Genomic DNA, 6546 nt, shown 5'->3' with positions numbered 1-6546 from the left:
TAAATGGGAGTGTTTCTTTAATTTCTCTTTCAGATTTTTCATCATTAGTGTATAGGAATGCAAGAGATTTCTGTGCATTAATTTTGTATCCTGGTAGTTTACTAAATTCATTGATTAGCTCTAGGAGTTTTCTGGTAGCATCTTTAGGATTCTTTCTGTATAGTATCGTGTCATCTGCAAACAGTGACAGTTTTACTTCTTCTTTTCTGGTTTGGATTCCTTTTATTTCTTTTTCTTCTCTGATTGTTGTGGCTAAAACTTCCAAAAGTATGTTGAATAAGAGTGGTGAGAGTGGGCAACCTTGTCTTGTTCCTGATCCTTGTGGAAATGATTTCAGTTTTTCACCATTGAGAATGATGTTGGCTTTGAAGGAAAGAAATCATAAAGATCAGATCAGAAATAAATGAAAAAGAAATGAAGGAAACGATAGCAAAGATCAATAAAACTAAAAGCTGGTTCTTTGAGAAGATAAACAAAATTGATAAACCATTAGCCAGGCTCATCAAGAAAAAAAGGGAGAAGACTCAAAGCAATAGAATTAGAAATGAAAAAGGAGAAGTAACAATGGACACTGCAGAAATACAAAAGATCATGAGAGATTACTACAAGCAACTCTATGCCAATAAAATGGACAACCTGGAAGAAATGGACAAATTCTTAGAAATGCACAACCTGCCAAGACTGAATCAGGAAGAAATAGAAGATATGAACAGACCAATCACAAGCACTGAAATTGAACTGTGATTAAAAATATTCCAACAAACAAAAACCCAGGACCAGATGGCTCCACAGGCGAATTCTATCAAACATTTAGAGAAGAGCTAACACCTATCCTTCTCAAACTCTTCCAAAATATAGCAGAGGGAGGAACACTCTCAAACTGATTCTATGAGGCAACCATCCCCCTGATACCAAAACCAGACAAATACGCCACCAAAAAGGAAAACTACAGGCCAATAACACTGATGAACATAGGTGCAAAAATCCTCAAAAAAATACTAGCAAACGGAATCCAACAGCACATTAAAAGGGTCACACACCATGATCAAGTGGGGTTTATCCCAGGAATGCAAGGATTCTTCATTATATGCAAATGAATCAATGTGATAAACCATATTAACAAACTAAAGGAGAAAATCCACTTGATCATCTCGATAGATGCAGAAAAAGCTTTTGACGAAATTCACCAACCATATATAATATTTTGAATCTGTGTTTCATGGACCAGGCATTGAAATTTTCTTTTGACTCCATCTTAAGTCATTTTTTTGAATGAATAGCAAAATTATGTTTTGCACCCCAGGTGGAATTAAGAATTGTGCTCACAAACCACACATGATCAGCCATATCTGATATTGTTTGATATCATTATGATGATTCCCAGGGTGGGTAGTGGGCTTCAGAATTTGTCTGGCAATACACTTGCATGGGAGACTGTATCCTGGCACACTAAACTGATAGGTGTCTATTTATATTTTACCAGTCTTCCATGAAGACGTTTATCCCCTTTAGTGTGAAATTCAGGCATTAGTAATTCTTACACTTGTCCATGATAAATGAAACCATATCTCTTATAAGGATAATAACCTGTGTGTTCTTACAGGTGTGAAATGCTTCACCTTTTTACCATTAGGTTAACCATAATAATGTGAGTCTTTCTTCACGTCTCCTCCTCCAGCACTTTCAGTTACCCTTTTATTTCTTCTCTGGTCCTCTTCAAATGTTGTATGGTTGAAAAAATTTTTGAATGCCTCCTATCTGCTCAGACATTCTTTGGGGTACTGAGTCACAGCAGTGAAGAAGAAAATGTATGTGTCTTAATGGACCTTACATTGTACATTATCGGAAGACAGAGAGTGAGAACAGCAAATCCTTTGGAAAAACTTATGTAGATCAAATGTGTCTAAAATGTGGAAGAAAAAAAGGTCCAGGTTTAAACACGGTTGCTCATGAGTCTGTTTTCAGTGACATATAGTGAAAACAATGGATTTCAAAATACATTTCTCTAAGAATATGGCCATTTTTTTGTCCCATATTTTTTCTAGTTATCAGGACAAAATTCTAAAATTAAATTTATACACTAAAAAATACATTCCAACTTAGTACAAATAATATATATCAAATCTTTGTTTATAATCAGGCCTTCCTCAGTAATAAAACTGTTTTCTTGCATTAACCTATGTGCTCAGATTACCTTACACAGATATATTCAAGTTTGTTAATATCCCATCAAAGTCTTTTCAATGTGTTTCATTTCTAAAGCTAAAGTCTCTCTCAGAAAATCCAAGAGACTATACCCAATGCTGGCCAAACATTTTAATTACATTAGCTCTCACAATATAATAGAGACTTCTCTTATTCTTGTAATTCAGCGATTCAGTCTCTGAACCACACTCTAAGAGCTTCTGATTTCATCTGGCCCAATTATCCATTGATCCACCCCCTTTTGCATTCCCATCTTCCCAATTCTGCTCAAGACAAGCTTTTATGGCCTCTGCTTAAACACCTCTTTGGGAATGTCCCTCACTTCTGCTCTAAAATAGGCAGATTTAGAGGTGAATCCTACCACCATAAGGCAGTTACTGATTGTAATGGTGCCAGCTGAGTGCCATCCTTGGGAGAATTGAGAATATATTGTGAATAAATAATGTTCTCACCACCCCCTGCCAGTTTTATATTCTTTGTAACATTTAACCATTCTCTGCGATTGCATTATTTATTCGTCCCTAAACAATGTAAGGTCCATTAAGAGAGCAGCTTTGCTTTGCTTTTTGCTGTATCCCTACACCTGGAAAAATGCCTGCACGTAGTATACACTGCCCTGCTCACCAGGCAAAAGCCCAACAACCCTCATTAAGCCCATATTTGCACCAAAGCAGCTCGACATTGTTTTCTTGGCAGGGTGGTGGTCCTTACACAACACTGACTGCTGTCACCTTAAGTCTTGACAGACACCTGCTGCTGGAACTCACTTCTCCTCAGCAGTGCTGTAACATTTCCCTTGCAAATTTAGTTTTCTCAGTTTCTGAGATTTGTTTCTGTCTTCTTCTCTCGAACCTCCACAATCTTCTGTTGCACTTACCTGTTGCTCTAATGATAATATCTTCTCATACTCTGGTGAGAAATTGTACAGATGCTCCCACACCCACCCACCACTGCATCTGCAAGCCTGCCTGAGGAACTTGGGCTTTACTCTGAATCTGCGGGAGCAGAGGTTTGAAGGTTTAAGAGAGCGTACACTGGCGGCCATGGGGAGGGGCTAAGTGGAGGCGGCCCAGACTTGTATGCAGGAGGCCTCTTCCAAGATTGTTGGGTCATGCTGTTAGAGAAAGGAAGGGCCTGTTCTGGGGGGAGTAGTAGCAGTGCTGGAGAGAGGATAGATCTAGGGATATTAATAACACAGCACGGAAATTATGTGGTGACCAAATGAGCATAGAGGTGATGGATGGTGTCCCGATTTCAGGTCTGAGTGCCCGGGTGAGTGGTGGTATGAGTCACTGGGATAGAGAAGATAGATCTTGGGAAAGATTGGAATGGCTAGCATGATCACCTTAGGTGGACACGCAGGTGGATATTCCCAGTGAACAGGTGTACGTATGCAGTAGACATGGGCACGGAACCGAGATGGAGGTTTGGCCATCACCAGCAAGGTGATTGTTTAGTGCATGTGATCACCTAGGAAGATAAGAAAATAGACTCCAGGATAGAATTCTGGAGGAGAATACGTTTCTGGAGTGAACAGAGGGAGAGAAACCCACACAGGTGTTAGTAATTAGATAGGTAGAAGGGGCACTGAGAGAGGCAGTTGTGGGGGACCCAGAGTGAGGGGTAGTTTCAGAAAGCAAGGATGATCATAGTGGTACATGTTCCTGGATGGACTATTTTTCTTGGATTGGCATGGGCAGAAACCAGTTTTCTGAGCTTTTGACATTGAAGGCAAGTGAGAAAGTAGAGTACAACTCTGCAACGATTTTAAAAGTTATTGTGGGACAAGTGTAAGTGATGCATAAACGTTTGACTTCACTGTTTAATTGAAGTTGCTATAATTAGCTTATCTCTAATTTATGCCAACGTATGTGATGATTTTATTTTTGTGCATTGTTATGAAGAAAACTAACTGGTAATCTCCAGATGGTTATGCAGCATTTATTTATTTTAAATTTATTTATGCAGTTTTTGTTAAATTTTCTTCTGTGCCGCCTTTTTTTTTAAGAAGTAGGCAACAACAGGTAAGAAAATGAGATAAATGAGATCACCGGGGAACTTCATGATTAGCTAGTATTTCTCCCAGAACCCAGCACACTCTTTTCCTTTTAATTTTTTTCTTTCTTTTTGAATCCAAATTGTATTTTGGACAAAGTGTGCATATGATAACCAAATTTCTGGGCTGTAAAGGACCTTAGTTAAAATGGATTGCCATTACATGTCTGTGCTTGTTGAGGTTGCTGGGAAAGAAATAGGAGCCTAGGTCCCTTTTGTTGGCCTTCACAGCCATTTTACTCCTATAAATATACTCTGATAAAGGTATATTTTAAAACTTAAGCACAGCTGTTTTTTTGGGTGAATGACAATTTTTTAAAAAGTAGTTCCCTTTCATGGTATTAAATGAAGTTAAGGCCCTTATGATTTTTATAAATCAGAAATAGCTAATGAGATTTTTCTTTAGACTCACTCTCAGTACCTCCACCCCCTCTTCTTCCGGACATTTCTTCCTTAATCAAAGCATCATCATTTATAGCTGAGCCAGAGAAATAGAGCAAAGAAAAAAATGCATAAATCTGTAATCACATGTTTATAACTGAAAGCGTGTTGAAACCTCAACTCTAAATATATAATTTTTTAAAAACAAAATTCAACTGAGTAAATTTGAAGATCTAATTGGCTTTATTAAACAATCAATGAATCAGGCAGCATCTCATCTGGCAAGCAGAGAGATACTCTATTACAAATGAAAGTTATACAAAATGGAAGGTTTTTATAGAAAGGAAGGTGGGACAAGGAAGTCATCAGCAAGAGAAAAGTGAAAGTTCATTTCAGGAAAGTGAGAATTCAAGGTGATGACAGCTTTTCATTGGCCGAGCTTGTTGCTGGGCAGGAAGAACATCTCCCTTCCTCCTGCCTGGGAAGTAGAGGTCCCTTCCCGTTGGAGGTGTGAGGACCCTCTCTTCCTGTTTGGGTGATTGACCTCCAGTGGTAGGCATGAGAGCTCCCTGTGCACGCCTTCCAGACTCCAATTTTAGTTGAGGTTTCCTTTATTAGTATTCACATTTACACCTTTTGAACAAGATCTTTCTTTAAAGAATCACTGATCAGGAGTCAGGGTCTCCACATCTAGTGGTTTGTCCCTCGGTCCCAGCAAGGACCTTTCCTGGGTGTGCTATCTCACATAGGAGGGAAAGTTTGTGGAAAGAAATTGCTTGAGCTCACATTTGTGTAACAAGGTAGGGTAGTAAGGAGAACTCTCAGCCACTTCTTGTCCAAAGTCTAGATTTTATTAAGGTCATAAGCATTGGAAGTCATCTTGAAGTGTTGAGCTAACATCACCTTATAAGCACATCATTTTTAGGGATGGCTGCGTTTATTTGTTCAGGCCAAGGGTTAGTCAGGTTTTTTGCACATGTGGGAAGAGACTCTCCTAGCCTAAAATAAAAAGTTATCCTAAAGATGGGGGCTGCTTTTGAGATTTCTTAGAGATTTCTTAGTGAGTGAGGACAAATCTGAAGGGAGGTCATTTTCTTTCTAGGCCAATGTCAGAAAAAAGGAAAGAAAGAAAAGAAGAATAAAAGGTTTCATTTTTAGTTAAATTTTGAAGTCTTGATCTGGCATCTTGGGTGGAAGTAATCTGCATGATGTCAGCTGCTTCTCTTCATCAGTTTGTCTTGGAGGTCTCCAGTGTCTGTACTAGACCAGATGTCAGGTGGAGCCTTCTTTAGCTGTGTTCTCAAGACTCAGTGCCTTCTAGTTTTGCAGCAGTGTCAGTGGTCAGGAGCACATGGTAAGGTCCCTTCCAGCATGGCTGAGCACTGTGTTCCTCTGATGATGTTTCCAGAATACCGTCACTGGGCTCCAGAATGTGACCAGCAGGATTCTTTGAACTGGGATCCAGGAAAGCTTCTTTGACCTGTTGATGACAGGCTTGAGCATGAGACATTAATGACTTACAGTAGCTGGTCACACTAGTATGAGACACCGAGGGCTCAGCAGAAGGTCATATGCCAATAGACATTGGTCAGCTGGTGACTGTCTCATGTGGATGGAGTTTATGGATCCCAAAGTGGGTACTGCAAAGAGTCAGCAAGACCAAAGGCAATAGCTTAGGCGAGGGGAGTCCAGTAATTTCAGCAAGTTTATAAATTTTGAGTTTCAGGATCATATTAGTTCTCTCAGCTTTATCTGATGATTGAGGATGATAGGGACAGTGATAATTCCAAGACGTTTACAAGGTTTTCATTAAGGTTTGTATAATTTGCCCATTGAAGTGGGTGCACCAATCACCGGAGATCGTGGAAGGTGTATCCCAAGTGGGAAACATTCTCTAACAGTTTA

At 39.4% G+C, this 6546-nt stretch overlaps 1 protein-coding gene across 1 annotated transcript in view; it reads left to right on the top strand.

Moving 5' to 3' along the window:
• Window positions 1-6546, top strand: part of FMN2 (formin 2) — a 315875-nt gene that overhangs the window by 232840 nt on the left and 76489 nt on the right. The window lies entirely within an intron of this gene.

The sequence above is a fragment of the Physeter macrocephalus genome, chromosome 20 (assembly GCF_002837175.3).
Source record: "Physeter macrocephalus isolate SW-GA chromosome 20, ASM283717v5, whole genome shotgun sequence".
In the NCBI taxonomy this organism is placed as follows: Eukaryota; Metazoa; Chordata; class Mammalia; order Artiodactyla; family Physeteridae; genus Physeter; species Physeter macrocephalus.
Note: the sequence above shows the minus strand (reverse complement) of the source record. Positions and strands in the feature narration are given on the sequence as shown.